This window comes from Diabrotica undecimpunctata, chromosome 10 (assembly GCF_040954645.1).
Source record: "Diabrotica undecimpunctata isolate CICGRU chromosome 10, icDiaUnde3, whole genome shotgun sequence".
Lineage (NCBI taxonomy): Eukaryota > Metazoa > Arthropoda > Insecta > Coleoptera > Chrysomelidae > Diabrotica > Diabrotica undecimpunctata.
This window is the reverse complement of record NC_092812.1, coordinates 50,871,186-50,887,145: the sequence shown is the minus strand read 5'-3', so window position 1 is coordinate 50,887,145 and position 15,960 is coordinate 50,871,186.

Sequence of the window (15,960 nt, the reverse complement as noted above, 5' to 3'; positions counted from 1 at the left end):
TCTTAAGTTAAAATCAATTATGTTTCTTTTTTTTTTAATGTTACTTTACTTAAATCTTTTCTTTTTCTTTTAACGTGTTTGATTCATTCTACTTCTTTTTTCAGCCACTTGTTAAAAAAACGTTGAGAAAAAATTACAAAGATCGAAGGGATTTTTGCTTCTATTGCGAAAAGGATGTTTCCCATTTTGCTAGACATATTTCTAAATGACACTTAGAAGAAATTGACGTAGTTAACATATTATGTCATAAGGTTTATTTAAAAGGGAGATAATTGGCTTTATGAAACTTGAAACTATGATGAGAAAATTAATAGAAGACAAACGTCCCAAAGCGACGGACAAACTACTTTGCTTCTACACCATTTTCTTAAACGCAATGATTTATTAAAATCAAAAATTTTCTTCAGAATGCGTGCAGACGACATAAATCTTATTGCTAAAAAGATCACTCCATTTGCCAGTACGCATATTCGTACATAAAAGGCCGTCAGAGTAAAGGCAAAATTGATTTGGTAAGACAAAATATGCTAAGATTCCCAAAACTCTTAGACTTTACAAGACTACAGAATCCTGATATTAAGAAACTTATAGATATTCTTCGCCCAAAGCATTTTCAACTAATAATTTCTGGAGTTAATAAAATAGCAAAATGTAACCCAGAAACAGATAATTATGAGTCACCAACGTTGGCCATAAATTTTGGGACACTTATGAGAAAATGTTGCGACTTAGCATATATTATTCTTGTTCAGATTGAAAACACAAGCGATGAGAGAAAAGAACTTAAAATATTAAAAACTCTTTTAGAATCCCAATGGTGTAATGAAGTTTCTGCTCAAACATGTACCAATTTAAATCAAAATTAATGGAACAATGAAGAACTTTTGCTGCCTACTAACGACCTCAAGAAACTTAATATTTTTTTGCAAACATCTGCAGAAGAATTATTTCACAAATTGAAATCAGGTGAATACGCCAAAAAATGTCAGTTGGAGAGACCTGCGAGTATAACAGCAACAAAACTTCGAAAACATTTGGCCACCATTATTCAACTTCTTCAATTTTTCAATAATGATATGAAGCAATTAATCAAATTCATTACAAATGACACACATTACAAATGCATTGCAATTATTATCGTTTGTCAAAGTATATCAAACGGCTAAAATTTCTAAACTTTTACTTTTAATGATGGAAGGCGGAGCTGAAAAATACAAAGGTAAAACATTAGACGAAACTAACATTAACTTAGCTCCTCTCTCTGATGCGGAAGAGGCAGAAATGGAAAATATCTTGGATACTCTAATCTAAACGTCGATTGTGAGATTCCATCTACTTCAGCTAACTTAGATAATAATAAAGAACCTCAAAAAAATGGGCAATTTAAAAAAGAAAATATTTATTGATAGAAGACGACCATGGACAAAACAACAAAAAAGAATTATCGCAGAATACTTTTCCGACGTTAAAAAAAGAAAACTTTCCATTGAGGTAAAAGTGCAACACCTTATTAAAGAATATCCCGAGGTAATTAAAGAAAGAAAATGGACATGCATCAAAGCTGTAGTTTATAATATGTATACAGCAAAACTTAAACATTAAACACCCATTTTCTAATATTTTTTAGTTGGTTTTTAATTTTTTTTTCACTGTTTTGAAAGGCTTTCTTGTTTTAGTTTTGATCTGATCTGTATCACATTATTCTTATGTTTGTAGGCAAATTTAATTCCTATTACCTAAGCTATAATAAATAGTAGAGTAAAGTTAATGTACCAATGTACCTACTTTTGATAATAAATGAATGCAATACTTTCCTGATTTATTCTTTTTTTTTTAATATAAATCGCCGTTAACATAAGCTCATATTTTTGACATTTATGAACTGGAACGTATGGTTTATTCTGTTAAAATAATCGGTAGACAGGACGTATTGTTTACATATTTAGGATTTAGGATATGTACAATTAAGGGAAAGTAAAAATATACTGCTTCTGACTCTCAAGCAAACACATACGAACATTTCCCTAAGAAATCCCATTTTACTTAAAGCTGGCAACATCTCTTAGGCAAAATTTTTATCTGAAAATGAGACAGTCACAAAAGGTGAACTTTCCAACTCTCAAAAATGTCAGAAGTGATGTCTTTACGTATATGGTTGTAGATAATAGTATATTATTATATACATTCACAATATATAATATTTTATTATACACTGAGTTGAAGTGTTCAAGAGAAAAACATGGTTTACCGAGGTGTATAGCGCCGAGACAGGAATGAAACTTTTTCACCGAGGTTTGTATAGGTACTGTTTTATTCAGAACCCTATCTTTTAAATGCAAATTTAAAAAAAAATCTAATAAAGTTTAAACAAACATTTTGGTTATTCGTAGGATGTTAAAATTTACCTGGGTGGAAAAATACTGTCATACACTTTTCATCCGGGTAAATGTCACTTTCCTCCTTGTAGCATTTGCAATTGATTGATTCTTTGAAATATATTGAAATCCCCTCGTATATTTAATATATTGAAATCCCCTCATATATGCTTGAAAAATCGAAGAGTATTTTTAATGCATTTCAGTTTCCTATCGTACAAGTTAAAATACGCAAAAAGTATTTTCAATTCTTTCTTAGGTAGGCCAAGTAATATAAACCATTTTAAAGTTGTTTATTTATTTCGCAGCTGCGTATTTTGCTCGATATTCTTTGATTTAAGCCGCCCGATGTACTACGTTTTCAAATTAATAATCTATGTCTTAATTTTCGTCGTGTTTTGTTTATTTCAGCGTTTTGTTTATTTTTAAGTTACGTGAACAATGATGGGTTTCAGCGTTATGTCCAAATTCACGTCGAATTTGTAGTTTTCTGTTTTTGTCCCTTTTCAGGGAAATCTTCGTTTTACGTTATGGAAAACAATTTTAGTAGCAGTTAATAAGTTAATGCAGTCTAATTCTACCTGTTCCTGATTTTTAAAAGGCAGGGTCGTAAGTTATGTGCTCAGTGTCGGCTTCGGCCGCAAACGGTCGATTTAATTCCCAGTGTGAGATGCAGTCCCAACTTGTTTTTGTGTTATTGTGAAATCCAGGTAACATTTTTTTGTGTAAATTTAAAGTAAAGCAGACATTTTTTTAAAAAAGTAATAATTGCTTTCATAACAAAAAAGGAATTGTAATAATTAATAAGTTGTAAATTTTATGGTTTGACTTTAGCTGTCATTTTATTTGTTCAGTTTTGTTTTAAATTTAATGTTAATATATGACAGCTGGCTTTATTATTTTCGATATTTATTTGTTTTGTTTGTTTAAAAAAAAAGGTTAATCTCTGTGCGGTAACATTTGTAAGTTTTTGTAGTATCTCCAACTCCTGGAATTTGTAAACAGATGACACATATAAGTTTTTTTTTGTATTTTTGTATTTTGCGACTATTTGTTGTAATGTAACATTTTGTTTATTTTTTAACCTAACCTTTTTTGAGTTTTATTTGAAAAAGATATGTTTTGCATTTTTGATAATTATTTCCCTAGTTACAACTAGTTGTTGTAATGGTTATAATTAGGCACCTCGAAGTTGCGCTCTTTATAAATTACTAGAGGTGTTTTCTGTTTCTTTTTGTTTTGTCTGTCCCAAGAGATTCATGACCTTTTGTTTAATATTTTTGTAGTTGCCCCAATCCAAACCCCATTATATTTTTTACTTATCCACGACCCCAGCTCTCCTAACAAACCCTGAGTGCCGTTCGCACAAGTAACGATTATTTTGCTTGCCCTATCTTCGCCCCCAGTAGTTTCTATCCCCAATCTTCTACCCCTTATAATAATACCCCTATAGTAGGCAAAATATATCGTTACATCCTGGATAGATTTTAAAACTGGAAATTTGGTTTTTCAACTTTTATAAAAGGTCTTAAATGTCACCATAACATACATGGTTGTAAATAAACATTGATACTTAAGTGACCAGAAGAATAATTTTAAGGTTCTTAAACTGTTATTTAATTTAAATTTTACTACTTTACTTATTTATTTTTATTTTATGTAAATAAATAAGTTAACTTATTTTACTTACTTTTAGCAGTTTATTTGCCGCCTTAAACTTACAATTTACAATAAACTTTAATGACAATGATGATGTTGCGAACAGAAAAACCCATAAGAAAAAAATCTAACGACTGAATTAAAACGTTGCGCTTTGCTGCGCAAACGACAATTTCGTCAGAGGCGGGCGCATCGCGCATCCTTTCTTAAGACAACCACGCGGGCGGCATGCCGGCAACACAAAACATTAAAAGTGAGCGGCGAACGGCATTAGACGGCGCGTCGTGCGCTGACACTAATAAAATTGTAGGGTGGTAATTTAATTAGTAATTTTGGTATTAAAATAGGGAATAGCAATCGGATGAAGTGATTGCTTTATCGCTTACCGGGAAAATACTGAACACTGACTTTTTTTGTTTTAGAAGTGAGAATATTTTTTTAATGGTAACCAAATATTTGGCGCCCCTAAAATTTAGCGCCTGCGTGCGGGGTAATCATTGCATACCCGCCAGGAACGGCCCTGCTTACAATGATGAAACTCTTATATAAGACCAGAAGGTGATGGAACTGGAGGAAGTGCCAAAAAACATAAAATGGGACATCATCGGCCTCAGTGAAATAAGACGAAGGGAAAAAGCCCAAATTACTCTTAAATCAGGACACGTATTTCATTTTAGAGGTGAAGAAGACATTTCAAATGGTAAAGTAGGATTCATTATACATAAAAAGCACACACAAAATATAGTTGAAATTATCAGCATAAGCCTCATGATTGTATTTCTTATTTTTAAACTAAATGTAAGATATAACCTTATCCAGACATAATATGCTCCAACGACTACCCACTAGGATGAAGAAATTGAAAAATTTTATGAGGACCTAGAAACAGCGTTACATGCCACACCAGCATATTACACAATAATTATGGGCGACTTTAATGCGAAAATGGAGTTTAAACAAGATCATGGAGAAGTAGCAATGGGAAGTAAAGGGTATGGCGAAAGAAACGTGCTAGGACAAAGAATGTTGAACTTCTTACAGCAGGAACATTTATTTATGATGAACTCTTTTTTAGATAAAAAGCCTTTTTAGTTTAAAAAAAAAAATAACTTCGCCAGTAAATTCCATCCATTTCCTTGGTGAAAGCATGAATGCAAACAAGCAATACAACTATCCAAAAAAGCGTTTAATAAATTCAAACGACAGAAAAATGAACAAAACTCTTTAGAATTCAAACGACTACGAGCTATAGCCAGATTTACTATCAAAAAAGCAAAGCGCGAATCTTGGATAACATACGTTTCAGCAATTGACAGTTCTACTCTAATGCAACTGTATGTAAAAAAGTAAAAAGAATATCTGGTACAAAATCAGATAAGTCGATAACTCTGTTAGAGCAAAATAATGTGATATATAATTCTCAAAGGAGAATACCAGGGAGGATTTCGGAAAGGAAGATCAACAACCGATCAAATTTTTATGCTAAAACAAATCCTGATCAATTGCTATGAATAAATTTCAGCACAAGTACTTTTAGTATGTTTCAAACTAGACTACGGCTCAATAGTTTACAACTCTTCCAAAAAAACGTACTTAAAAACAATAGATGTTATTCAAAATACAGGTCTTCAAATTTCCAGGACACACCACACAAGTCCAATACAAACCCTATACTGGGAAACTGGAGAGATTCCACTCGCGTTTAGAGTCTTTCGTATGCCGCAACGGTATCATCTGATCGAGATAATCCAGTTATACACAACATATTCGCTGACCGCTTTAAAAGTTGTTAACATACTACTTGTTAACAATAGGTATCCAATTTCCAGACACCTACGATATCTCCTCAATTCAAACTCCTTCTCCTTGGACAATTCGACTTTCCTCCACTGACACCAGCTTATTGCGCCTAAACAAATCAGAAACGCCAGCAAATTAAATTAATCAAGAATTTCTTAACATATTAAGCAAATATGGTAGCTGTTTCAAAGTTTACACCGATGCCCCCAAAGACGAAGACGAAACTGGGGCAGCAATCTACTCATCAGAATATACAGAAGCTTAAAAATTACCTTCATATACAACAACGTTCTCTGCTGAACTGTATGCGATACTAAAAGCACTAGTTCTGATAGTTAACAAAAATAAAAAGAGAAATATCATTATTACAGATTCTCTCAGCTCAATAATGGCATTAAACCAACTCTACTGTAATCATCCACTACTCCTTATTAAATAGGAACTAAAATATGTAGAAAATATGAACATTAAAGTTAATTTTATATAGGTGCCGTCACATACTGGAATCGAAGGAAAAGAGGTTGTAGTCAAAATAACAAAAAATGCACCTACTAACCCAAACGCAGAAGAGAATACGAAATCTCTTCACACCGACATTAAAGCATTCTTTAAAGAAAACATTAATTCAGTATGGCAGGATACATGGAAGAACTCCCCAATTAAGCTGTACGAAGTTGATATTAATCATCAAAAACTCCCAAAATTTAACAATAGAAGAGAATAAGTAACCTTCACTCGCCTCCGGATTAGTCATACTCGGTTGACACACGACTACCTACCAAAACATGCTAATAAACCTGTGTGTGACATGTGTAAAAGTGTCTTAACGGTAAAACATTGTTTATAGCAGTGCCCCAAGTATGATAGAAACTTATTATTTTGTATCAGTATTAAAATCACCGCATACTATGGTGTTACATTTGAAACCTAACTTTAAAACAAATTCAAGATTTTCGAATGTAACATCAACCATAATCTTTTATGGTTGATGTGTCAATTAGAAATTAAAACTAAAATTATGTGTTATGTATCAGTCTTATTTTTAATTTTATTACTAAAATCTATGCAAAATCATATTATATTAACGAAATACACATCTAAAGATATTGAATAATAGTCTATTTTTAAGTGACAATAACGCCAAAAATTAAACACTTTATTATTATAGTTATTTCATATTATTTTTTATCTATAACTTAATGCTGCCAATAAGTATCTAAATACCAATATTAAATAATTTATGTCACGCTCCTGTTCACATTCATAAATACCATTTAAATATATTATTATAAAAATCAATTTAAAATCGAACAATCAACGGATGCTCCAGTTACGTCAAGGTAGATCATGCGCGCGCACTCGGCATTTCCAAAAACCTGGTATTGTGAGGCACTCATAAAATATGCTAATGATGGGCAAAGGTTTTTTGTAAGTTTTTAGGCATTAGTATACGAATAAACGCATAGCTTGTATAACGCTGTAAGAAAGTGAGAGAGGTGTGTGAGTGTTTAAAAAGTAAATTTTTAGTTTAAATCAGGTAAATTATTTAATTTAACTAGGATTAATGTACCTATCATTTTTATTATCAAAGTACGTAAATATGTTTGAAATTGTACTACTACTAAAAATGTGACACAAATAGATATTTATACATATTGCATATATATTCTATGTCTGTTTTAAAAATTGCTATTTTATTATAAGATATTATACAAATCTTTATAAGCTATTATTCAAATTGGATCACCTGTAATGTTTTTAATATTGTCAGTTTTACTATCGTCAATATCAAAAATTATAAGGTCAACAGGTGTTGTTTTAAGTAGTATGATTCTCATATTCTTATGCAGTTTTTCGTTTCTTAAAGCTCTAAAATAAAAGTCCTGCAGTCTTTTGGTATTCCTTTTAATTTAGAAAATAAATGTATTGAATTTGGAGTCTTCTCTTTTTTATCTTATTCTTCTGATTTTTCCATTTTATTTCTTCTCTTCGAAAGTTAACGTTTAAAGAAATATTCTGGAATCTTTAGATTTGGTTTAAAACTTTATTTTAATGAAAGGAAATACTCAATTAAATTTAGGATCAATAACTCTTCTTCTTCTCCTTTTCATTCTCATATTCTTTTTCTTAAAGGTTGTCATAACAAAAACATTCCCGTCTTGAAATTTAGTACATGACTTCCTTTTATTCTAGGAAATACATGTGTTACATTTTAAGTCTTTCTATAGGTACTTTTTATCGTCTTCTGCTGCTAATATCCCCATGTCATTTATTTTTCTTGAAAAATAAGTCTTATAGAATCCCATAAAATCTTAAAATTTGGTACAAAATAACCTTTTAATGTAGAAGGGGACTTAACTGCATAAGGAACACATCGGTATTTTCTTTTTCTTGTTCTCCTTATTATATTATCTTACAAATTAATTTTATTAGAGGAAGGTTTCTCAAGGAAAGTAATACAGTCTTCAAAATCTAATTTAATATATAGATTTTTCTTAATGCAAGAAACAAATTTTATTGAATTTGGGGTCAATAGATCGGTTTCTCCTTCTTCTAAATATTTTATTCTCATGTCCTTTGTTTTCCTTGAAATATAAGTCCTGAAGAAAATATAAAAGAGTCCTCAAATTTAGTACAAAACATCCTCTTAATGCAGAAAAGAAGTCTATTTGATTTCTTTGGTATGAACAAGATATTTTCTTCCATTTTCAATCCCCTTAATTTGTTCGTATTCGTAGATTGTGGAAATTTGGTACATAGCTTTCTTTTAATGCCGGAAAGAAATTAATTGAATTTGAAATTGTTCGTTGTCTGCTTTTTTCGATATTGTTTTTCCTAAAGACTAAGTTATTTATTATTTCTACAGCTCATCAAGTCTTGAAGATACAGGCTAAAAAATGACATATTTTATTACAGTTTTACTATTATTATTTTGTTTTAATTAGACACAATTCATTTAATATTTCTTATAGTCTTTTCATACATTTCTTAACCACTTCCTTCTATTGATATCTGTTCAATATTTTTTGTTTTCAATTCTCAATATTACATTTTTGTAAGTCTTCATATACGCTGCCTTTCATTTATTTCTTGGTCTACCTTTACTATTTGTTTGTATTGGTTATTGTAAGAGTACCATTTTTAGCATTTTTCCTTTCCCATTCTTTCAATATGTCGTAAATATAGTTTTTTCTGTGCTTTGATTGCCGTCGTTATGTATGGTTCGTTATATAACTCTCTAAGTTCTTTCTTATTCCTTCTTCGCCATTAATCATTTAATTGCAGTGGCAGGCAAACAGTGGATTAGATTGGCGCAAGCTAGAGACAGATGGAAGCAATTGGGAGAGACCTACATTTAGGAATGGATGGAAAAATGGTTGACAAAGAGATCATCTATTTTAAAACCTCCAAATATTGTTCTTTGTATTTTCCTTCTGCATCCTTCTAAAAGCTCTATTTATGATTTATTAAGCACCCATATTTCGCATCCATATATAGCTGTAAGCGTGATAAGTGTTTTGTAAATTATAATTTTTGTTTTTTTAGACATATTTGGATTTTATTAACGATAGCAATGTCAAATTTTGTTTCCTATTACCATTGTAGCCTCTAATTCCCGTTCCTTATTTTCCTTTTTATCTAATTTTACACCCAGGTACTTAAGTCAATTTTGACACTATTTTGAACATGAACATTTTTGTATTTTTTTCATTATAGTCCAAATTCTTTTACCATTTATTAATTTTTTAATTACTATTTAAATGGGAATAAGCCACAATTAAAGGTTAAAATACGTTTATTGACGTTTCAATTTCCACTTCGGAAATCGTTCTTTTTGAGAACGATTTCCGAAGAGGAAATTGAAACGTCAATAAACGTATTTTAACCTTTAATTGTGGCTTATTCCCATTTAAATAGTAATTAATTTAAAATGCCACAAGAGAATAGCTTCAGAACAATATTAATTTTTTAGTTTTTTCTTACTTGTCGTAATGTTATTGAAATGGTGAATTTATTTCCTATCGTTTAAAGCTTGCCTTTTTCATGGTAAATGTTATTGTCTATCCTTTATCGTTTTCTACAGCGTTTTCCGTTCTAACACTAATATTGATATGATCAACATAGGCAAGCACAAATTATTATATATTGAACCAATGGTTATAATTTGCGACATACATATTACTTTTTTCAGAGCCAGATTAAACAGTATACAGTATAGAGAGGTTCTCCCTGGCGCAGCCCATTATTTGTTTTAAAAGATTCAGACACTTCCCCTGAATTCGTACTCTGCATTCAACTTTTTCAAAAGTTAGTTGAGTTAAATTTACCAACTGATTTGGTATTCCTAGCTCTTTCATTGCTTTGCACATTTCTCTTCTATCCACAGAGTCGTAGGCTGCTTTGTAGTCTATAAATATGTGATGAATATCAATGCCATATTCCAGTGTTTTATTCTAAAATTTGTTTCAGGGTTGCAATCTGATGAATTGTCGATTTACCACTTTTACCGCAAAGATATCTCCTTTTTTGGGAATGGTTAAAAGTATTTCAATACTCCTATCATTGTGAAGGGATTTCTGTGTACATATATCGTTTATAAGCTGCTGTAATACCTTTATGGTATTGTGGCCACTTCCTTTATATAGCTCAGCTAGGAGATTATCTATTCGGAATGATTTGTTTTTGGCTAGTTTTTTAACTGCATCTTTAACTTTAAGAATCGTTGGTGGTTTCTCCTCCCTATCGTCTGTTCCCCTTGCCTCATCTCTTTCGTCTTCCAGGTTTTCTTCTTCTTTTTCTTCCGTATTTAGATGGTTTCTTTTTTTCTTTTGTGTATCCTCTTTTCTTCTCTTCTCTTCTCTTCTCTTCTCCTCTCTGTGTCTGGCCATTCTCTACAGTTGATCTAGTTCATCGAGAGTTCAATCTTTCTGTAGGCTTAATTTTTTTCTTTTATTGTATTCTTGCATTCATCGCCAAACCAATAATTTTTACGGGCACAAATTTTTGTTACTATCTTATCATTCGCTGCTGATTCAATGTCTTCCTTTATTTTGGTCCAGGAGGAGCCTATATATGTCTGGCCCTCTTCATTTACATTTTGATTCCTTAGTCTGTTGGTAATGTTATCTGAGTACCGTTCTGCAATTGTCGCATCTCTCAGCTTTTTTATTTTCTTTACTGGTGTTTGAAATTCTAGCCCTCAATGTTGAGATCAGTAGGCAAGGCACTGATCTGAGTCTATGTTGGCGCCTCTATAACTTCTGCAGTTTATTACGTCTGTTCCATGCCTTGAATCTATTAAGATGTGATCAATCTGACTCGTTGTTTTTCCATCTGGAGAGGTCGATGTTACCTTGTTTATGTTCTTGTGTTCAAAATAGGTGCGAGTGACTGTCATATTTAGTGCTGCTCCTAAGTTTATCAGTCGTAAATTGTGTCTTATTTCCAACGAAAATGGTAATTGCTTTAAGATGCAACAAGAAAATATAGCTTTAAAATAGTATTTAGAAAAAACTGAAAAATAAAAATACGAGTAATTTTTAAGACCTATTTGAGAGGGAGGATAATTATTATTACTGAAGAAAGCACACAACTTTTTCTGCAAAAATCAGAATGCCACCACTGATATCCCAATAATATCGTTTTTTTCACAGATCCTCCCTGATCTATATTCCAGATATGAATTATCTCGTCGGTAATTAAATTTTTTCTTGTTTATTTTATTATTGTATAATATGAATTTATGTTTTTTAGGGTAGTCTGTCTTTGACGTATCTTGTTAAAATACCTTTCCATTAAAATTTCTTGTAAATGACTGTTTCACGAGTTGGTTTTTTTAAATACTACAAGTACAAGGAAATTTTATCAATTACTAACAAAATTTCTTTTTATTTCAGCATCCAGTGTCACGTCGGGCGCTGTTATCGGGTTGTTATCAACGGGCAAAGGTAAGAGTATAAATCTGGTGGAGATATTAAATAGATTTTTAATTTATTATATTGGCAATAAATGAATTCAATGGTGCAACAAGTTATTAACTTAATATTTGTTGTGAGAATTTAATGTTTTTTAAATCAGATTAATAGTTATGTATTATTATGATCTGCTTTTTCTTACTTTTATATTAACTATTTATTTATTTAATACTTTAATTAATTATTTAATTAATTATCTAAATTTCGCAAATCATACATAAAAAACAATCTCAGGGTGCCATTTTATAAAAATAATAAATCAGCTTAGGTTCTACTTATATTTTCTCGTGGCTTCCAGTATCTCTTAATTGTTCCTTCTCGGGATAAAATAGGAAAGGAAATAAATAGAAATAACATAAATACAAATACAAATTTCTTTTATTATCAAAAGAAATAATATTAAAATTTTGAAATATTGGAATCTTTGTTCATGTTCATGTTTTTGTACAAAAAAATTCTGAATAGTATAAAAAGAAACCTTATAAATTTACTACGCAATATTAATAATTATCCTTTGACGTTTAAAAAACTTTTATAAAATTTATGGTATCCTTATGGGTTTCTTATCGTTTCTTTTGCTGTTTCGAAGTTACCGATGTATTGTATTTTTTTTAATGATTTATGAGTATTACTGGGTGTAACATTTTTACGTCCCCGTCAAACTGTATTTTTATATCACCGGAACTGTGGATGAGTATTTCTCTCCTGTCTCCCTTCTCTCGTTGTTTTCTGATATCATCAATTAGTTTTTTATTATTTTGGCATCTCACTTCTATCTCTTTCTTGTCTTCTTAAAGAGCATTTTCAAATTTAGTCTCTAATTTATTTTCTAAATTTTCCAATTCCTTCATTAATTTCTTATCTTGCTCTGCCATTTCTTTCCTACCATTTTATAAACAACATTTTACTTCCTTTTCATGTTTGTCCAGACGCTTTTCCATTTCCCTGTTATTTTCTTCTATTGTCTGTTTCGTGTCACGCTGATTTTCATCAATTTTTCTGTTATTTTCTTGCTGATTTTCATCCATTTTTCTGTTATTTTCTTGCTGATTTTTATCCATTTTTCTGTTATTTTCTTGCTGATTTTCATCCATTTTTTGCATCATTATTTGTAACAATTTTTCCATACCTGTCCTGTTTTTCCATTTCCATGATTTTTGTTGTTAAATTTTCTTTACTTTTACTTCTGGTAATATGTTCAAATGCAATAAATTTGTCACACAAATTTTTTTTTAAATTATCAAAATTCAAATCAATCAAAAATAAAATAAATATGTGAAAATTATACCTAGAGAAAAATATATCAAAAAAAAAATATTTCATAAACTTTCAAATATATCAAACAATCTCAGGGTGTCATTTTATAAAAATAATAAATCAGCTTAGGTTTTACTTATATTTTCTCGTGGCTTGCAGTTTTTCTTAATTGTTCCTTCTTGGGATAAAATAGGAAAGAAAATAAATAGAAATAACATATACAAATACAAATATCTTTTATTATCAAAAGAAATAATATGAACATTTTGAAATATTGGAATCTTTGTTCATATGTTTTTGTACAAAAAAATTCTGAATAGTATAAAAAGAAACATCTTAAATTTACCACGCAATATTATTAATTATCCTTTGACGGTAAAGAAACCTTTTATAAAATTTATGGTATCTTAAAATAGCGATCATTGTTGTTCTTCTGATGGTATAGAGTCTTTTATTTGAAACATACAAAAAAATTCTGTCATAAAAATTATTGACTGACCTTTTAATTCACACACGACGATGTCTCCTTTCGACCAGAACAGCTCTCCCTTGTTGATTATGTTAGGCTACCAATCAAAGCCTTCTCCGTTCTAAGTATCAACCTATCAGCATACCAGCAATTCTTTCTCCAAAAACACGAGCAGGCCTCTTTCACCAGTTGTTCAACAAAATCCAAAACTCTCTCCTCTCTTTCATATGCTAACAATCTCCTGAGACCCAAGTAATATTACTTTTACTTGGTGTCGCAAATATTTTTTATAGTTATGGTTTTTGTGGCTTACTCACTTGGACTTTATAGAATCCAGGAGGTATTCGACTTCTCAACTTTGATCTATCTTTCGTTCCACCTTTCAGCCACTCACTTCTAATTATTAACACTACTGGCCCTTGCTTCTCAACTGACTACACAAAACTTCCACTGCTTCGTTCGGATGACAGTCACATAATAATCTTTTCTACTCCCTACTTTTAAAACATTCACTCTCTTTTTCCCATTTCAAACTCGCTAACCAATCAGAAAATTTCTATATCCCGCCTCTTATTTTATATCAGAAAAACTCAAGCATTGCTTCTAAACAACTTTCTTTGAAAATGATAACGGTTTTTATCTCATACTTTCTAAATACAATAACTACCTGGCGGCTTTTTGCCTTTTCAGCGAAACAAAAACAAAGGCTTTTAAAATATTATGTCTACAAATACCGGGAAACAAATATCTATTCATATTTAAGTATTTACTAATGTTTTTCAGTCCTTCAGGGTAAAACTCATTATGGATAAACCCACTGCTTAAAACTAACTTATAACAAATATTTACAAATCGGTGTACAGGGCGTTGCAAATTTATGTGCCCGCGTTCCATTACAAAATAAAATTTTTATTCTATCTTTGATTGATAAAATGAATCATAACAGTATATTAAGGGTTGTACAGTTTATGTTGTCTTAGTAAGTTAACATATGAAAAGACTTTTTCTTATTCATTTTAGCAAAGTAGATTAGTGGATTTTTATCAAATTTCGTTAATCGGCTATATTGGCGTCAATTTTGGGCCGAGAGTCAAGCGAATAAACATTTCCTACATAAAATTGGCCGCTCGTTCTTCTGATATACTCAGAATTTTCCTACATCTAACGGTTCGTGAGAAAAATTTCCACTTGGATGTCTGTATTTGCTGAAAATTTCGTGAAAATTAAAAGTGTATATTTTGTTTAAAATTTTAATTATTTCGATTAAGGGTGGCCTGCTGATTAAAAAAATCTAAACACGTTGCCAGAAATTATGCACCGTTTGGCCGGAAAATCGAAAAAACTGTAGATTATTGGATTTTTATCAAATTTCGTTAATCGGCTATATTGGCGTCAATTTTGGTCCGAGAGTCAAGCGAATGAACATTTCCGACATAAAATTGGCTGCTTGTTCTTATGCCATACTCAGAATTTTCCTACATCTAACGGTTCGTGAGAAAAATTTCCACTTGCATGTCTGTATTTGCTGAAAATTTCGTAAAAATTAAAAGTGTATATTTCGTTTAAAATTTGAATTATTTCGATTAAGCGTGGCCTGCTGATTAAAAAAATCTACACATGTGGCTAAAAATTATGCACCGTTTTGCCGAAAAATGGAAAAAACTGTAGATTTTTTAATTCGATTTTTCCTCTTTTCCGGCAAACTGGGGTTAAGGGAACAGAAAAAATCATATGCTTGGAATAAGTTAGACCAAGTGCATGTACCGAAACAAAAAACAAAATTTTTTTTTGGAAAATTTGGAAAAAATGTTAAAAGGTGGTACCCTTGGATTTTTATCGAATTTGGTTAATCGGCTATATTGGTGTCAATTTTGGTCCGAGAGTCAAGCGAATACACATTTCCTACATAAAATTGGCCGCTCGTTCTTCTGCCATACTCAGAATTTTCCTACATCTAACGGTTCGTGAGAAAAATTTCCACTTGGATGTCTGTATTTGCTGAAAATTTCGTGAAAATTAAAAGTGTATATTTTGTTTAAAATTTTAATTATTTCGATTAAGGGTGGCCTGCTGATTAAAAAAATCTAAACACGTTGCCAGAAATTATGCACCGTTTGGCCGGAAAATCGAAAAAACTGTAGATTATTGGATTTTTATCAAATTTCGTTAATCGGCTATATTGGCGTCAATTTTGGTCCGAGAGTCAAGCGAATGAACATTTCCTACATAAAATTGGCTGCTAGTTCTTATGCCATACTCAGAATTTTCCTACATCTAACGGTTCGTGAGAAAAATTTCCACTTGGATGTCTGTATTTGCTGAAAATTTCCGTAAAAATGAAAAGTGTATATTTCGTTTAAAATTTGAATTATTTCGATTAAGCGTGTCCTGCTGATTAAAAAAATCTACACATGTGGCTAAAAAT